The sequence below is a fragment of the Geotrypetes seraphini genome, chromosome 1 (assembly GCF_902459505.1).
Source record: "Geotrypetes seraphini chromosome 1, aGeoSer1.1, whole genome shotgun sequence".
Taxonomy (NCBI): Eukaryota; Metazoa; Chordata; class Amphibia; order Gymnophiona; family Dermophiidae; genus Geotrypetes; species Geotrypetes seraphini.
This window is the reverse complement of record NC_047084.1, coordinates 139,226,526-139,246,847: the sequence shown is the minus strand read 5'-3', so window position 1 is coordinate 139,246,847 and position 20,322 is coordinate 139,226,526.

The following is a 20,322-nucleotide window of genomic DNA, read 5'->3' as shown; positions in this document are numbered from 1 at the left end:
ATATACACACATTCTTTATAACCAACAAATACAAATTCATACATACACCTCCACCATCAAAACTAATCTCAGATAAAATACTGTGATCTACCAATGTGCAGCTATATGTAAAATTGTTACTCATAAATTAATTATCAGAAAATTTTTTTGAAAAATTTAATTAAGCAATTAAAAATTAATTAATTAAAAATTAAACATCATTAACATCATGTGAAAATCAATATTGAATTCAAAAACTGTGTGTGGTTGCTTGGGCTACATCTGGAAAAATCAGAACATTATCCCCACAAAATTTAGTTTGCTTATTTTGAAAATAAGCTTTCATAATTAAGGATTTATCTATCTCTCTTGTACAAGTTATAAGGAGTGTAGACCTAGTTGGAATTATATCCTGTGAATCTTCCAGGAAACCCGTTAAATCAAATTCAATTTGTTCCAACTGGTCTAAACCCAGTTCTATGGGAACTTTTTTTCTCTGAGGAATATAGTATAAATTTGTTAAAGGCAGATTATCTACGTCCGCCATCCCCAAAACTTCTTTAAAATATTTTTTAACCAATATTTCTGGAGACAACAAATGTTCAACATATTAAAAATGGAGAACTTGCAAAGAGCAAAAAATCTACGTCTAATATGTGGAACATTTATTGCATTTTTGCTTATATTTTTTCAATAAAATATCTTGGGGTGAAAAAAAAAAAAAAAAGGAAAGTAGACCTAGTTGGGTAAAAGAGTAGGCGTTAGCACGCGCTAAATATTAGCGAGCGCTAAACACATGCCAAACGCTAATGCGTGCATGTTATCCTATGGACACGTTAGCGTTTAGTACGCGCGTTGATTTAGCTCACGCCCTAAATGTGCGCTAAAACGCTTAGCGCACCTTAATAAAAGAGGGCCTTAGGCATCACTAGGCATCTGAGTTTGGCACCGGTAAATAAGGCTAATATACCGCCACCTACCACAAAACACCTAGGCACTGCTATGTGTGACGTTATACGTAGTGCCCAGCAGCTGATTGACAACCGTATCTACCAGCGCCTACAAGTTAGGTGGGTTAGGAGACATTTATAGAATCAGGCCACTTGGGTCTACTTTTGACCTTAGCCTTGGATGTCCCTTGGCACTAACTAGTGTTGCAGCGATCAGAGGTGATATTCAATGGTACATCCTAGTTAAGTGTCACTTAGGGCTCCTTTTACGAAAGCGCGCTAAGCGTTTTAGCGCACTCACCGGATTAGCGCGCGCTAACCAAAAATCTACCCCCTGCTCAAAAGGAGGCGGTAGTGGCTAGCACACGCGGCAATTTAGGAGCACTTAATATCCTTTCCTCGATTGATTATCCGGGTCTGAGCTGACAAGAGCCTCTCCTGCCTGCTTAAACCCCTTTGAATGGTTCATAGACAACCCCGCGAAAGACAAAGGCGCGCGCCGACAACTGAGCGCAAGACGGAGGCGCGCGCCAAAGAAAATTACAGTTTTTAGGGGCTCCGACGGGGGGGTTTGTTGGGGAGCCCCCCCCCCAGTTTACTTAATAGAGATCGCGCCGGCGTTGTGGGGGGTTTGGGGGTTGTAACCCTCCACATTTTACTGTAAACTTAACTTTTCCCCTAAAAACAGGGAAAAAGTGAAGTTTTCAGTAAAATGTGAGGGGTTACAACCCCCCAAACCCCCCACAACGCCCCCACAACGCGGCACGATCTTTATTAAGTAAAGTAGGGGGGGTTCCGCCCCACACACCCCCGTCAGAGCCCTAAAAACAGTAATTTTCTGCGGCGTGCGCCTCCACGCTGCGCTCAATTGTTTGCACGCGCCTTTGTCCTGGCGCGCTTTTGACCTGACACCCTTTGAATACCTGCTGCATGGAATTTCTTGAGGCTTGCTGGAGAAACACGGTAGATTTTATCTGCAGGTCTCCGAAAACGATAAACATCTAAAAGCATCAGAAACAATTTCAGAAATGCTAAATAAAAAAAAGTCAGAAGAACAACCACAAAAGACTGGCATAACTCGTCAAATCTGTGACCATTTTTTTAATTGTGGTGTAGCCCCCCCATGTCATCCATCCAGCCTACCTGCGGTGTTACATTGGGTTATGTCTCTCAATTCATCTTGCACCACTGTTGACTTCGCTGGCCTTTGTCTCTATCCCCAGCATGTTTCAGTTCTGTCACAGTTTTAACTAATACCATCTCTGATGATAGGAAGGCTATTTCTGGCATCCACTACCAGCTCGGGAAAGAAGGATTTCCATTGAGGCTTTCTCCTTCTAACCTTATTCAGTGACCCAGGTCCCTGATCTTCTTTGTCGCTGGAAAATGATATCATCTTGCACTTTATTAAAACCTGCTAGTTTTTTTTTTTCCAGTGCTAGCTTCATATCTCCCTCTCTCTGCTATTCCTCTAAGGTACATTTTCATTTTACAAAGATATTTGCTAAGAAAAAAAAGAAATGAATCGCTGTGTTTCCTTTCTGCAGAAATGTGGTTGCAAATGAAAAATCAAATTAGTAACATGATTAGATAAAAGTCAATGTTTGCACCTAACCTTTTCTTCTGAAAGCAAACCACTCTTTATGGCCTTTTCTTTTCATTAAGATCAAAACAGTACTGTTTTCCAATCAAGAACATCTTCGCAGAAAAGAGAGCGAGCGGCACTCTGCAGGTAGAGAACTTGAACAAAGCACAAAAGACATTCTATCATGAAACATAAAAAAGACTTTTGATCAAGTCTTGTCTTCTCTACATATTTGATTTTCTTCAATGCCTTCAAATGCCATTTTTTTTCCCTAAAATTAACTGCAAAGGATATGAAAACTAATTCTATTGCAAATGTTAAAAACTGATTTTTAAAATTTCTTCCAGCCCTCATAAAAACTTTGTTAGTCCAAATTTGGATTTGGAACAATACCAAATCAATAACATTTATTTTCAATTGATCACTGTGTACAGTGTCTGAGATATCATTTCATATCTATATTTTGTTATACAGTTTAAGAACATAAGGAAAGCCTCACTGGGGCAGACCAATGGTCCATCAAGCCTAGTAGCCCGTTCTCACGGTGGCCAATCCTGATCCCTAGTACCTGGCCAAAACCCAAGGAGTAGCAACTTTCCATACAGAATCTCAAAGAATAGCAAGATTCCGGAACCCCAGAGAGTAACAAGATTCTAGAATCCCAAGGAGTAGCAACATTCCATGCTACCGATCCAGGGCAAGCAGTGGCTTCCCCCATGTCTTTCTCAATAATAGACTATGGAATTTTCCTCCATGAACTTGTTCAAACCTTTCTTAAAACCAGCTACGCTATCCACTCTTAACACAACCTCTGGCAATGTGTTCCAAATCTTAACTATTCTCTGAGTGAAAAAAATTTCCTCCTATTGGTTTTAAAAGTATTTCCCTGTAACTTCATCGAGTGTCCCATAGTCTTTGTAATTATTGACGGAGCGAAAAATCGATCCACTTGTACCCGTTCTACACCACTCAGGATTTTGTAGTTTGAAGTCTACAAAATCCTGAGTGGAGTAGAACGGGTACAAGTAGATCGATTCTAAGCTGAAGATCCCTAACCATTTTATTCTTTCCTCATATGAGAGGAATTCCATCCCCTTTACCATCTTGGTCGCTCTTCTTTGAATCTTTTCTAGTGCCACTATATCTTTCTTTAGATAATGAGACCAGAATTGAACGCAATACTCCAAATGAGGTCACACCATGGAGCGATACAGGGGTATTATAACATTCTTAGTCTTGATAACCATCCCTTTTTAATTAATTCCCAGCATCCTGTTTGTTTTTTGGGCCGCTGCTGCACATTGGGCAGAAGATTTCATCATATTGTCTACAATGGCACCCAGATCCTTTTCTTGGGAGCTAATCCCCAAGATGGACCCTAGCATCCAGTAATTGTGATTCAGGTTATTGTTCCCAATGTGCATCACTTTGCATTTGTCCACATTAAATTTCATCTGCCACTTGGATGCCCGGTCTTCCAATTTCCTAAGGTCCGCCTGCAATTTTTCACAATCCGCATGCGTTTTAACAATTTTGAACAGTTTAGCATCATCTGCAAATTTAATCACCTCACTCGTCGTTCCAATTTCCATATCATTTATAAATAAGTTAAATAGCACCGGTCCCAGTACAGACCCCTGCAGCACTCCACTGTTTACTCTCCTCCAATGAGAAAAATGACCATATAACCCTACCCTCTATTTTCTATCCAATAACCAGTTCCTAATCCACAACTGAACTTTGGCACCTATCCCATGACTCTTTAATTTTCTCGGGAGCCTCTCATGAGGAACTTTATCAAAAGTTTTCTGAAAATCTAGATACACTATATCAACCAGCTCACCTTTATCCACATGATTATTCACACCTTCAAAGAAGTCAAGCAAATTTGTGAGGCAAGATCTCCCTCAGCTGAACTCATGCTGACTCCGTCTCATTAAATCATGTTTGTTGACATGTTCCACAATTCTATTTTTTATAAACGTTTCTACCATTTTGCCCGGCACTGAAGTGAGGCTTACCGGTCTGTAATTTCCCGGATCTCCCCTGGAGCCCCTTTAAAAATCGGAGTAACATTGGCCACCCTCCAATCTTCAGGTACTACAGCAGGTCAGCAATTTCATGTTTAAGTTCTTTTAGTACCCTGGGATGTACATCATCCGGTCGATTTGGCTCAGTACATCTTCCAGATTAAACCAAGATTTCTTTCAGTTCCTCCATATCATCACCTACAAGCTGCATCAATGCAAGGAGTCACAAAATATTATTTATGACATGTCCGCACACATGAAACTATTAAAGTTTTTTTTAAAAAAATTTTTATATATACAATCCGTTTTCTAATTAAAGATCCTCTGTGTTCATCCCATGCCTTTTCAAATTCCGTCACTGCTTTTGTTTGTACCACCTGTCTCGGGAGGGCATTCCAGGCATCAACCACCCTCTGTGAAAAAAGAACCTCCCGACATTACTCCTACCGCCCCACAACTTCAATTCATGTTCTCTAGTTTCACTGTTTCTCCTTTGCTAGAAAAGATTTTTCACCCTTCATCTCTAATTAATCTTTAAAATCTGACCAGCGTTACAAGAAAACGGCACGTTGTGCTTATCATCTTTCACACAATTGCAAGGTTTTGATCGTCTTGCAAAAATTCAGTTCTCTCCGTAGGCCGTGCAACTCTTTCTGTACCTGGAAGCTGACCGCTGTCAAAGGGTGCACAAAGGAACAGGGCTAGGTTAATGCCAGGAGAGAGAAATTAGTGTTCACTGGTCTCAGATTTGTACTAGCCATTCAAAAGTCCTTCTCTGAACTCCTTGCCTGAAACAATCAGGGTAATTTCCGTAGCTCGTCAAGGTTGTGGCAGGCTAAAACGAGAGGCTGGATCTTCACAAGAGGTGTTAATTGATGAAAATTGTTCTATCCGTGGCTTGAAAAAAATGTCATTATGTCTGGAGCTCAGCTTTACTAGGAGAGAGCCTGCCTGTGTAGAAATGCAGCTACTTTGAACAGATGGACCGTTTATTCATTCTGAGGCTATTTATTTGTTAGGCTCTGCCTTATTATTAATAATAATGCTTGTCAGTTGCAATTTTTTTTTTGTACTCAGGTTATTGTGTTCCTAAATAAATGTTGGGCATTGGATAAAGGTCTTTCCTGTTTTTTGAAGCTTCTTACATGTCTGCATTGTCTTCTCCAGATGGTTTCCCCACTTTTCCTGGACAATTTCCCAGTTATGATAGTTTAACTTGCGGGTTTGTACAGTAAAACAGTTGTCTAAGGAAGACCATTCAAGGGTTTAAATGTTGATTTGTTTTCTCCAGCCTGAGTAGCCAGTTAGTGCAGTAGGCTAAGATTCTGGGGAACCGGGTTCAATTGCCACTAGACATTGACAAGGAAATTGTTACCGCGGGTAATTCCAGCAGTAACATGAAAGAGTTGCCAGTTTTGCCTGGTATTATTACCACAGTAGCAGTAGACCATTCTATGGTAGTGCTGTGGGAATGGGAACCGCTGTCACAGAAATACCATGGCAATGGGGACCCAGGGGACCCTCCCCAAGCCTACCTTTTAACATCCCTAGTGGTCTAGTGGCTTCTTCGGGGGTAGTAAAGAGTCCAACTCTTGCCTGCCCCTGCCCCTGCTAGAGCCACAGCCACCGCTGGTCTGAAAATTTTCAAAATGGCTGCTGAAATTTCATATGGCAACCTCATGAGATTTCATGAAGTCTCACAAGGCTGTTCCATGAAGTCTCAGCAGACATTTTGAAAAACTTCAGACCGATTGCGGTGGCGGCTCTAGCAGCAGCAGGGGCAAGTAAGAGATGGGCTCTTTCCTGCCCCCCGAAGAAGCCACTAGACCACCAGGGATGATACGGTAAGGCACAGGAAGGCTTGGATTGGCATCGGGGTTGCACCACTGGGGATTAAAGAGGAGGTATAGATGGCAGGGGAGGGGAGAAACGGTGGATGGCAGATAAAGCAGGGAGGGAGGGAGGGATGAAGGATGGCTGGATGACAGAGTACAGGAAGGGGGTAAGGGATATAGTAACAGGCGGTCCAGGCCCATCACCCATCCAGCCACCCAGCAATGGAGAACTTTTTCACACCGGCATCGGGGATACAAGGTGGGCTCCTATGGTCCCTGCACCTTCCTTTCTTCTCTCTAGCTTCAGTGGGTCAGAGTCCGCAGCAGCAATTCCTACAGGCTGTCTGCCGCTAACCTGGAATCTTTTCCCTATTCTGCTGTCACAACTTCCTGTTTCTGCTGAGGCAGGATGCGGCAGAGGAGAGGCTTCTGAGTTAGTGGCAGGCAGCCTGTAGCAATTGCTGCCACTGACCCGCTGAAGCCAGAGAATGAAGAGAGGGAGCTGCAGAAGCCCAGCCTGCTCCTCCAATGCCAGCAAGGGACAGAGTGAGCTGTAAGGGTGGTAGGAAAAGGATAGGAAGGAAAGATGTTGCACGTGGGTTGAAAGGACAAGAGAAGAAGAATTGTAGAACATGGGGTGGAGGGGAGGAAAGGAGAGATACTGCAAAGTGGTGTAAAGGGGCAAGAGAGAAAATTTTACACATGTGATTGTGGGGAGGGAGAGATACTGCAAGGAGAGAGAGAAATGGGGACTAGGGATGCATAGGGAGATCGCCATGAGGAAATGACTGTGGGGAGTTCCCGTAGTCTCTCAAGACTACGACAGGAACTCCCTACAGCTATTTCCTAATGGCGATCTGCATGGGGCAGGAGCGTAGGAAGATCGCTCCTGCCCCGAAAGCCCGCTAGACCACCAGGTAAGGCTGGGATGCCGGGGGGAAGACTTAAGGATGTTTTTTTTTCTTTTTTCCCCCTCCCCAAAAAATCGCGAATATGTGAAATCGCGATTACTGAAACTGCGAATGGGGAGGGGGAAGTGTACAATCTAAACAGACAAGACAGACAAACGGAATGTCATGGCTACAGATAAGGGGAACGATTAATCAGCTGGCTGGGTTGGAGGGCAGAGGAGTAGGGTTAAGGATTGAAGGCTATATCAAAAAGGTGGGTTTTCAGTCTGCTTTTAAACAAGGGAAGGGGCTTGACAGACAAACTCGGGTAATTTATACCAGGCATAGGGGGCAGCTAGATGAAAGGAACAAAGTCTGCAATTGCCAGTGGAGGAGAAGGGTAATGTTAAGAGTGACTTATCTGAGGAACAGAGTTCTCTGGGAGGTGTATGAGGAGAGAGAAGCGAGGAGAGATATTGAGGGGCAGCAGAATGAAAACACTTGTAGGTCAGCAATAAGATCTTGAACCATATATGATGGCAGATAGGGAGCCAGTGAAGTGACTTAAAGAGAAGGATGAAATAAGTGTAGCGAGGTTGGTAGAAGATGAGTCCTAATTCACTTTTTCTTAATTAGTGCTTCTTATGTCCATCTAGTAAATGGGAATACTTCACCCAAAATTACTCTCGACAGGGGTCCTCCTCTTTCACTGCTTAATTGACCTGTCTCAGGGGAAACTTGCCCCCAAACATCGAGATTGTTTTCAAAAATGTCCACAACTCTGATTCAAACGCTAAGGGGCTCATAAACCAAAAAAAAAAAACAAACGTCTAAAAAGTGGCCTAAATGGGTACTTGAACGATCAAAAAGCCTGATCGTCCAAATATCCATAATCAAAGCTGGTTTTAGACGTATCTAAAACCAGCTTAGGCCTTTCCCCTGCCACAGAGAGAAAAGAGGCGTGTTTGGAGGCGGGGAAAGGGCAGGAGGTGGGCCAACCTACACCTAGGCGTACAACACATATAACCAAAACATTTGACAGGTTGCTTAGTCGGCACTTATACATTTTGATTTAGACCAAGTCAAAACAGGTATAAGTGCCGAAAAGGGGCCGCTGAGCTGATCGTGGCTCAGCGGCCCCAGCAACCTGCCTACCCCCTACAGTAAAGATTGCGGCAGGATAGATAGCCACCCCCCCCCCCAACGATCAGAGCAGGAGGGAGCCCAAGCCCTCCTGGCCCGCGACACCTCAACTACATTCGGGGCAAGAGGGAACCCAAGCCCTCTTGCCCCAGCGGCACCACGACTACATTCAGGGCAGGAGGGAGCCCAAGTCCTCCTGCCCCGCGATCCCCAAACCACCCGGGCCAAATCCGTTGGAGACAGGAGGGAGCCCAAGCCCTCCTGGCCCGGCGATCTCCTCCCTCCCCCCCACCACATGATCCAGCCAGGAGGGAGCACAAGCCCTCCTGGCCTGTGACCACCTGTAACCCCCACCCCCCACTAAAATACGGGCAGGAGGGATCCCAGGCCCTCGCCCTCCCCCTGAACTCCTGATTGGCCCCCCCCGCCAACCTGGGATTGGCCCAGGCACCTCCTGTGGGCGGGGCCTTACGCACATGGCCTATTCTGGTTGGCCCAGGCATCTCAGGCCCCACCTGTGGGCGGGGTTTGAGCCGCCTGGGCCAATCCGGCCCCATTCCTAAGCTGGCTGGCCTGCCGGACGGGCGGGCTTGGCACGCGTCCGTCCGGACAACATTTTTTGAGGTACGGGGTAATGGGGATGGGGTGGGGGGTCGTGGGTTCAGCAGGGGGGTCGTGGGTTGGCAGGGGGCCAATTGGGGGTTCAGGGGGGTGGCCATTGGGGGGGTTGCATCGAGGGCAGGAGGGCCTGGGATCCCTCCTGCCCGTATTTTAGTGGGGAGTGGGGGTTACAGGGAGTCGCGGGCCAGGAGGGCTTGGCCTCCCTCCTGGCCGGATCGTGTGGTGGGGGGAGGGGGGAGATCGCCGGGCCAGGAGGGCTTTGGCTCCCTCCTGGCCGGTTCATGTGGTGGGGGGAGGGGGGATATCGCCGGGCCAGGAGGGCTTTGGCTCCCTCCTGGCCGGATCGTGTGGTGGGGGGGGGGGGGGAGATCGCCGGGCCAGAAGGGCTTTGGCTCCCTCCTGGCCGGTTCATGTGGTGGGGGGGGGGGGGGATATCGCCGGGCCAGGAGGGCTTTGGCTCCCTCCTGGCCGGATCGTGTGGGTGGGGGGAGGGGGGAGATCGCCGGGCCAGGAGGGCTTTGGCTCCCTCCTGGCCGGGTCATGTGGGGGGGGGGGGGGGGGGATATCGCCGGGCCAGGAGGGCTTTGGCTCCCTCCTGGCCGGATCGTGTGGTGGGGGGGAGGGGGGAGATCGCCGGGCCAGGAGGGCTTTTGGCTCCCTCTGGCCGGTTCATGTGGTGGGGGGAGGGGGGAGATCGCCGGGCCAGGAGGGCTTTGGCTCCCTCCTGGCCGGATCGTTGTGGTGGGGGGGGGGGGGGAGATCGCCGGGCCAGGAGGGCTTTGGCTCCCTCCTGGCCGGTTCATGTGGTGGGGGGAGGGGGGATATCGCCGGGCCAGGAGGGCTTTGGCTCCCTCCTGGCCGGATCGTGTGGTGGGGGGAGGGGGGAGATCGCTGGGCCAGGAGGGCTTGGGCTCTCTCCTGGCCCCAACAGATTCGGCCCAGGGGGAGTTTGGGTATCGCGGGGCAAGAGGGCTTGGGCTCCCTCTTGCCCCATCGAATCGGGGAAGTTCGGGGTGCCATGGGGCAAGAGGGCTTGGGCTCCCTCTTGCCCCAATGTCCGTGGGGGGGGGGGGGGTGGATTCTGTAACCGGTGTTGTTTTTGAACAGACACCGGTTACAGAATCCAGCTTTTTAGGCGAAGGACTGGCTTCCTCCTTCGCCTAAAAGCCCTTGTTTTGGATGTTATGGGGCTTAGGCTCTTTTTAGGTTGATTATAGGGTATAAGTTTAGACGTAGTGGTGGTCTGGGCATTTAAACAGCTGAACGTAGAGGGCAGGCCATTATCAAAAAGAAAACTCCTTTTGGACGTTTGTTTTCATAATGGACATTTTCCCTGCTTCTACTTTCATACGTTTAGGGCTTTAGGCCAAAAGGGGACTTAGACGTTTTTTTGATTATGCCCCTCCACACCATATTTATTTCGCCTCAGTTATGTATGTTTGAATGGTGGTCCCAATAATACTTACATAGCATGTTTACATTGAATACAATTTATATAGAAACATGATGACAGATAAAGGCCAAACGGCCCATCCAGTGTGCCTATCCACAGCATCCACTATCCCCTCCTCTCCCTAAGAGATCCCAAGTGTCTGTCCCACGCTTTCTTGAATTCAGACACAGTCTTTGTCTCTACCACCTCTACCGGAAGACTATTCCATACACCTATCTCCCTTTCTATAAAAGTATTTGCTTAGATTACTCCTGGGACTATCACCTCTTAACATCATCCTAGCCTTCTCCCACTGAAGTTTCCTTTCAATTGAAAGAGACTCATCTTATACTTATGTATACCACATAGATATTTGAATGTCTCTATCCCTCTCCCACCTTTCCTCCATATTGAGATCTTTAAGTCTGTCCCCATACGCCTTTTGACAAAGACCACACACCATTCTAGTAGCCTTACTCTTGGAAATACCACTTCTCCTAACATTCTCTCACCCGTCACCTGGTTTGTCTTGTGCCTCCCCCCCCCCCCCCCCACTCAATTTTTTATGCGTTTTTTTTGCATTAGAAACATAGAAACATAGAAAATGACGGCAGAAAAGGGCCATAGCCCATCAAGTCTGCCCACTCCAACAACCCTCCCCTAATCTACACTCTATTCACTCGTCCCCAATCTGCCCTCCTCCTATGCTACCCTCGTAGGGATCCGACGTGGGCGTCCCATTTATTCTTAAAATCTTGTATGCTGCTGGCCATGATCACCTGCTCCGGGAGCTCGTTCCAATGGTCCACCACTCTTTCAGTGAAGAAGTACTTCCTGGTATCCCCATGAAATTTCCCCCCCCTGATTTTCAACGGATGTCCCCTTGTGGACGAGGGCCCTTTTAGAAGGAAAATGTTGTCTTCCACCTCTATTCAACCAGTGATGTACTTAAACGTCTCTATCATATCTCCCCTCTCCCTACGTTCCTCGAGAGAGTATAGCCGCAACTTGTGCAGCCTGTCTTCATACGAGACATCCTTGAGCCCCAGGATCATCCTGGTGGCCATTCGCTGAACCGACTCAACTCTCAGCACATCCTTACGGTAGTGCAGTCTCCAGAATTGCACACAGGATTCCAGATGAGGTCTCACCATGCTTCTGTACAGCGGCATAATGACCTCTGGCTTCCGGCTAACAAAGCCTCTACGGATACATCCCAGCATCTGTCTAGCCTTAGATGAAGCCTTCTCTACTTGATTGGCTGATTTCATGTCTCCACTAATGATTACCCCCAAATCCCGCTCTGCTGTAGTCCTGGACAAGGTTTCACCATTCAGTGTGTATGTCTTACACGGATTATTGTTACCAAGGTGCATGACCTTGCATTTTTTCGCATTAAAGCCCAGCTGCCAGGTTGTGGACCAATGTTCCAGTAAAGCAGGTCCTGCCTCATGCTGTCAGACAAATCATTTTTACTTGCGGTGTCACTCACAGTGTTACATAATTTAGCATCGTCGGCGAATAATGCTATTTTACCTTGAAGCCCCTCAGTCATGTCTCCTATAAACATGTTGAAAAGGATCGGGCCCAAGACTGATCCCTGCGGCACTCCACTGGTCACCCTCGACGTTTCAGAGAGGGTACCGTTAACTAACATCCTCTGAAGTCTCCCGCTTAGCCAGTCGCTGACCCATGCAGTCAGTGTATCACCCAATCCCATTGATTTCATCTTGCTCAGTAATCTACGGTGGGGGACGCTACAGTTTTGTAAAAAGGGGGGAGGGGGAGGTTAAAGATCTTAATATAACTTTGAAGGAGAGATGGGAGAGGGGAGATATGAAAGAAATGTTTAAATACCTATGTGGTATAAATATGCATGAAAGGAGGCTCTGGAATGAGGGGGCTTAGGATGAAGGTGAAAGGGGGTAGACTCGCAAGTAACCTCAGAAAATACTTTTTCATGGAAAGGGTGGTGAATGTGGAATGGCCTCCCAGTGGAGATGACAGCAAAAAGTGTATCTGAATTCAAGAAAGCTTGGGACAAATACGTTGGATCTCTATGGAGAAGAAGGGATGGTGGATGGCATGGTTAGGCAGACAAGATAGTGTGGGAGAGTGTGGTTAAAGCTACAGCCTCAGCACCCTGAGGTTGTGGGTTCAAATCCCACGCTGCTCCTTGTGACCCTTGGCAAGTCACTTAATCCCCCCTTTGCCCCAGGTACATTAGCTAGAGTGTGAGCCCACCAGGACAGACAGGGGAAAATGCTTGAATACCTGAATAAATTCATGTAAACCGTTCTGAGCTCCTCTGGGATAACATAAGAACATAAGTACATAAGCAATGCCTCTCCTGGGTCAGACCTGAGGTCCATCGCGCCCAGCAGTCCGCTCACGCGGCGGCCCAACAGGTCCAGGACCTGTGCAGAAATCCTCTATTTATACCCCTCTATCCTCTTTTCCAGCAGGAAACCGTCCAATCCTTTCTTAAATCCCAGTACCGTACTCTGCCCTATTACGTCCTCTGGAAGCGCATTCCAGGTGTCCATTCCAGGTGTTGGGTAAAGAAGAACTTCCTAGCATTCGTTTTTAATCTGTCCCCTTTCAACTTTTCCGAGTGCCCTCTTGTTCTTTTATTTTTTGAAAGTGTGAAGAATCTGTCCTTCTCTACTCTCTCTATGCCCTTCATGATCTTATAAGTCTCTATCATATCCCCTCTAAGTCTCCTAATCTCCAGGGAAAAGAGATCCAGTTTCTCCAATCTCTCAGCATATGGAAGGTTTTCCATCCCTTTTATCAGACGTGTCGCTCTCCTCTGAACCCTCTCGAGTAACGCCATATCCTTCTTAAGGTATGGCGACCAATATTGGACGCAGTATTCCAGATGCGGGCGCACCATCGCCCGATACAACGGCAGAATAACTTCTCTCGTCCTGGTTGTAATACCCTTCTTGATTATACCCAGCATTCTATTCGCTCTCTTAGCGGCCGCTGCGCACTGTGCCGTCGGCTTCATTGTCATGTCCACCATTACCCCTAAGTCCCTTTCCTGGGTACTCTCATTCAATAACATCCCTCCCATCGTATAGTTGTACCTCGGGTTTCTGTTTCCAACATGCAATACTTTACATTTCTCAACGTTGAACTTCATCTGCCATCTCGTCGCCCATTCCCCTAGTTTATTCAGGTCCCTTTATAATTCTTCGCAGTCCTCTTTAGTCCGAGCTCCACTGAATAGTTTGGTGTCGTCTGCAAATTTTATTATCTCACACGTCATCCCTATTTCTAGATCATTTATGAATATATTAAATAGTAGTGGCCCGAGCACCGAGCCCTGCGGAACACCACTTGTGACCCTCTTCCAGTCCGAGTAGTGGCCCTTCACCCCTACCCTCTGTTTCCTACCCGCCAACCAGTTTCTGATCCATCTATGCACATCTCCGTCCACCCCATGGTTCTTCAGTTTCCGGAGTAGACGCTCGTGAGGCACCTTGTCAAAGGCTTTTTGGAAATCTAGGTATACGATGTCTATGGGGTCTCCTTTATCCGTCCGTTTGTTGATTCCTTCGAAGAAGTGCAATAAGTTAGTTAAGCACGATCTCCCCCTGCAGAAACCATGTTGGCTTGGTATCAGAAGTTCATTTCTCTTCCAAATGTTCATCGATGTTTTCTTTTATCAGCGCATTCTGCCATTTTCCCCCGGAACCGAGGTCAGACTCACAGGTCTGTAGTTTCCCGGGTCACCTCTTGATCCCTTTTTGAAGATGGGCGTGACGTTGGCTATCTTCCAATCCTCTGGGTATCACACCTGTTTTCAGGGATAGGTTTGCAAACTTGCCTGCAGTAGTTCTGCTATCTCCTCCTTTAATTCCCTTCAGAACCCTTGGATGGATTCCGTCTGACCCGGGAGATTTGTCAGTTTTTAGTTTTTCTATCTGCCTGCGCACATCTTCAAGGCTCACTTCCAATGGATGTTAATTTTTCTGCTTCATTTCCCATTGAAGAATTGCTCAGGTTCCGGTAAGTTGGTTGTGTCTTCGTTCGTAAATACAGACGAAAAGAACATGTTAAGTCTTTCTGCGACTTCTTTCTCCTCCTTCACTACCCCCTTCCTGTCTCCATCATCCAGCGGTCCCACCTCCTCCCTAGCTGGCTGTTTCCCTTTAACATATCTGAAGAATGGTTTGAAATTTCGTGCCTCCCTGGCTAGCTTCTCTTCATACTCTCTTTTGGCTTTTCGAAACCACTCGGTGACATTCTTTTTGATACTTCCTATGCTCCATCCAGTTCCCCTCAGTTTTGTCCTTTTTCCATTTCCTGAATGAATTTTTCTTATTGCCTAACAGTATAGAAAACTGAATAATTAAATAGTGTGAAAAGTTTCAGCATCTGATAACTAGAGCTGGTATTGTGATGTCATAATACCTCATTCCACCAATAAGAGCCAACCTCATCAGTGATGTCACAATGGCTCAATTGTCCTATACTTGACTCACTGCTACTCTATTTTGATTTCTAGAGTGGCTTAGTGGTTAAAGCTACAATCTCAGCACCCTGAGGTTGTGGGTTCAAACCCACACTGCTCCTTGTGACCCTGGGCAAGTCATTTAATCCCCCCTTTGCCCCAGGTACATTAGATAGAGTGTGAGCCCACCAGGACAGACAGGAAAAAAGGCTTGAATACCTGAATAAATTCATGTAAACTGTTCTGAGCTCCTCTGAGAAAACAGTATAGAAAACTGAATAATTAAATAAATATTGTCTTTATTTTTCTGTAGCAACAGATGGAAATTTAAAAGAATGTTAAAAATCCAACTCTTTGCAAGGGCATTCATTTTTCCCGGTTAATTCGCTATAAGATTTGTGTGAAGATCGAATAGGCATTACAGTGCCTTGTTATTTGACTGTTTTTATTGTGTAATTATTATTTTTTGTTGTTTTAAATGTTTATTTTAATTATGTATGTTTTTCTGGTGAACCACCTAGGTAGTGTCTAAGAGCTCCTTTTACAAAGGTGCGTTAGGGCCTTACTGCGCGGAATAGCGCATACGCTAGTCGCTACCGCCTCCTCTTGAGCAGGCGGTAGTTTTTCAGGTAGCTCGCGCTAAAAACGCTAGCGCACCTTTGTAAAAGGAGCCCTAAATTATTAAAATAAATAAATGTGTTTCTAATAGCATCTGTGAAACAAAAATACCAGAATAAACAGTGTTATTTTTCACTCAAATGGCCTCATTAGCAGGAAACTAAACGCCTAAATTTAGAATATACAAACACCTAAGAACTGAAGCTCAGTATATAAAGTATTATGACGTGTGCGCTGTGTATAGCAGGAGTTAATATCGCACGGTTGGAATAGGGTTGCTTTAGGTGTGCCAGAAGACAAGCACTTCCAGGTACCATAGTGACCTTTTTTTTCAGTCTGTAAAGGCAGACAAAAAATTATAGAGAATGAAATTGAATTCTGGAGTGGAGACAGATCTTCTTCAATGAGAAAATTCATGTAAGCTTCCTCCAGGGGTGCATAACCGTTCTAAGCATTCCCTACCGTGTGTAACAATAGCAAAATCTTTGAATAACTCATAATACCAATATGTCAGTTAATATTAAAGATGGATGAACTAGTTCAGAGTGAAAGAATTGTGCCTGTGGGGACGATGGATTAAGCTGCATTTAAAAGGGGCCTGGTAATGGGAGTTACCTGCTGGTTTGCATGCTGGGGATGCATCAGGCTTTAATGGCTGATGTGATAAATTAATGATACTCAAAAGTGCCGTGTTAAAGATGGCGCAAGCCATGGTAATGCTGCCGCTTTCGGAATAACAGATTTCCTTCGGCTAATTGTTCCAGAGTGAAAGCATCAGTGTAAGGAAATGTCCCACCCTTTCTGCCAAAATAAAAAATTTGGGACTCTAATTTCATGTGAAAGAAAACTTGGACCCCTACTTTATCTGTCAATTCTCAGATAACACTGGCCAACACTCATTTTGGTGCTTCAAATGTTAGATCTGTTTCTGGGTATTTTTGACCTGCTGATTCCAAAAATGGCACCAGTTTTCTCCCATCAGCTCTGGGTTTTGAGATACAGAACATGTGCCATATATCACTCTTCACTCTGCTTGCCCATTAAAAAATCAGGATATCATAATGTAGTATTTAAATTAATAGCTTTTAAACATTTTTAACATCTTTTAAAAATTAAAAAATAAGTGAACAACAGGGGTGTCAAACTCTGGCCTGCCAAATTTGGCCCACAGGGTAATTAAATTTGGCCCGCTGTTCCTTCCTTCCCTCCATCCCGGCTTCCCGTTCTCATCTTCTAAGCAGCCTGCCGAGGATCGCCGGTTGGCTGTAGTGATCCTAGCAGGCTTCCGTAGCCTCAGCAACACGTTCCCTCTGCCGCGGTCCCATACGTCAGAGGAGGGGCAGGACCGCGGCAGAGGCAACATGCTGTGGAGGCCAAGGCAGCCTGCTAGGTTCGCTACAGCCGACCGGCAATCCTCCGTAGGCTGCTTAGAAGATGAGACTGGGAAGCTGGGATGGAGGGAGGGAAGGAATGGCAGGCCAAATCTCAAAAGTGAGATCAGGAAGAAGAAGGGGGGAAACATGTAGGCCTTTGGGTGCGGCGGTGGCGGGCCCTGGTGTAGAAGTACACGGAGAGAGGGAAAGAGAGGTCCAAACAGATGTGCATATGCCAGACTGAGGGTGGGGGGAGGGGAAGAAATAATGGGTCTAAAACAGAGGAGAGGGAGAGAGATGGTGGACAATGGGATAGAGGGAGGGAAGGAACAGAAAGGGAGAGAAGTTGGACACAAGGGATGGTGTGGAGGGGGTGGAGATAGATATACTGGATAGGAGAGTAGTTGGGAAGAGAAAGGGACAGATGGTGGACCCTGGGGTGGTGGGAAAGGGGGAGAGATGCTGCAACTCCGGGGATGAAGATGAAAAAAGGAAAGATGCTATACCTTCGGGGGAGGGAAGGGAAATAGAAGGGGAGGACAGAGATGGAAGATGGATGGTTAGCACAGAGAAAGAAGAAAACGACAAATGGGAAGGAGACCCTGGCAAGCGAGTAATCAGAAGACAACCAGAGCCTGGGACCAAAATGATTTCAATAATGACCAGAAAACAAAAGGTAGAAAAAATAATTTTATTTTCTATTTTGTGATTACAATATGTCAGATTTGAGATGTGTATCCTACTGTGTGAACTAGGACCTAAAAGAGAGAGGAAAAGTCTTTATTAAGGTGCACATTTAGCGCACGCTAAATCGGTTAGCGTACCTCCTTAATAAAAGTACCCCTAAGTATCTCAATAAAAATTTGGTCTGCAACTTAATCTATGTTTTAGATTTCAGCCCCTTATGTGATTGAGTTTGACACCCCTGGTGTACAACATGAAAATCTACTTATTTCATACAAAAAAGCACACACTTACTATACAAACTTTCCAGTCATTTGACATAGAAGAAGTTCCTTTTGTAAGACTTCCGAGAGTGGAATCTGCTAGGACAATCCCATAAAAGATTCCAACAATAGTCTGCCATTATCCCATGGGGTGGGGCCTTAGGCATCTGAGCCAATCAGGCCTTAGGCACCTCCCTCTGTACAGATCCAGGATACTGAGGGAGGAGCCTAAAGCCTTGATTGGTCAAGCCAATTGGTCAAATCAATCAGGGCCTTAGACTCCCCCCTCTTTATCCAGGGTACTGAGGGAGGAGCCTAAAGCCCTGATTGGTCAGTTTCCTATAACTGATTCTTCTCTTAACTACAAATTCAGGGTTCTTTTCAGCAGTGTCTTTATATTTCTTTTCCTCACAGAAATATGGCAGTGTTCGGCTGAATAGCAGTCCTTCAGTATCAGGCTTTAGAAAAGGTTACTGAATTTGTATGCTAGAGTCTACTTCAGCTAGAGAATTTATTCTGGATCCCTTCTCTGAAATCCAAAGGTCAGAAGCATCATGAGACTCAAGAAAAATCTATACTAGCAAGATTAAGGCAAGAGCCTTCCTTAACCATAATGGGCTAAATAGCATGCAAATCTGCAAACCATTTTCTAAAGCTTATGTTGTCTGAAATAGAAGACAGAAAGCCTGAACTATTAAAACAAAATACATTTGATTCTATAACTGAAAACAGAGAAGTTAATGTTATAAAGTACTCCCCCGCTATTTGCGGGGGTTCCGTTCCAGAATATCGAAAAACTGCGAATACGGTTTTTCGCTTGGGGAGGCAGGAGAGGGCAGCTGGAGAGGCAGGAGGGGACAGCTAGAGATCCAGCGGGTGAAAGAAATCACTTGCGGTCTGCTCCGACCACCTCTTCCTGTACTAAAGCCAGGCTACACCAATCAGGAGCTGCTCTGGCACGCCAGCTCCTGATTGGTGTAGCCCGACTTTAGTACAGGAAGAGGCGGTCGGAGAATACTGCGAATGAGTGAAACCGCGAACCGCGCATTCGCGGGGGGAACACTGTACATGCGAGGCGGGGTTTGAAAAATTTGGTAAATTTCCATGAGATGGCGCCACAGTCCATTAGGCCATCGAAGCCATCCATGAGTAGTTTCCAGTTTAGCGAAAACCTATTTTCCTTAAACACTGGAAACTCGCTGGACTAAGTCTATAGCCTTCGATGGAGACTGTGGGCTCCTTTTACAAAGGTGCGCTAGCGTTTTTAGTGCACGCACCAGATTAGCACGTGTTATAGCATGTGCTACCTGAAAAACCTAGTAACGGTAACGGCTAGTGCGCGGGGCATTTTAGCGCGCTATTCCACGCGTTAAGGCCCTAACGCACCTTTGTAAAAAGAGCCCTATGTTGTTTAACTTGCTTTTTTACCAAACTTCTCAAACCACCCTCAGAAATCAATACATTTTCAATAAGGTACATTACATTACATTAGTGATTTCTATTCCGCCATTACCTTGCGGTTCAAGGCAGATTACATCCAAACTAAAACAAAAATTACATTCAAAATTTGAAGGAATAGAATAAGCGATGACATAGAATTTTTAAGGTAATATACGTTGGGTAAAGAGTTTCCAAAGGGAAGTGGAGGTCTTTAGGAGATAAGAATAGGGTGAAATTATGGGTTTTAGATAACGTTTGGTAGATAAAAAAGTATTAGAGAGATCTAAGGGTAAATAGAGTGTTGGATATTGGGTTGGGATTGGTTGTGCTGGATAGGTTTTATGTGTTTTTTGAAGAGTATGGTTTTAATGTCTCTCCTGAAGGTTTTGTAGTCTGTAGTCGAAGATAACAGAATGGTGATTTGTCTGTCCAGTTTAGCTGCTTTGGAGGCTATTAGGTTGTCATAAAGTTTTTTCGTTTGATGATGGGTGAGTGAATAGTGAGTGGGATCTTCTGTGTCTGGTTGAGAAGGATTGATTTAGTCGGTTATTCCAGTAGGTTGGGCTTTCTCCGTTGAGAGCCTTGTAAAGTAAGCAGTAGAATTTGAAGGTACTTCTCAGTCTGCATTAAGCAACCTGATCATGAAATATAGGTCTTCCCATATTTAAGGCTAGTGGAAGCATGTCCATGCTTTCTTTGCCATGGCACACATACAGTATGTTCACAAGCCCTGCACAACATTGCATGTGCCGCCTGGTAATGTGAAGGCTTTGCAAAACGTAGTTAAAGGTTTCTTTGTTACGTGGCTTGGATATCTCCTAAACTCCTATAGCAATCCATGAAAAGGTTCAGCCACAGTCTTTTTGGGATGCATTTGTTTAGGGTTGCCAGATTTTCCAGTCGGAAAATCCGGATCCCCTAGGCCCGCCCAGTTCTGCCCATCCCCGCCCCCCAATCCCTCCTAGCCCCGCCCCCGCTGCCTGCTCTTGTCGGACAGGGAGGTAGTCTGCGCATTTG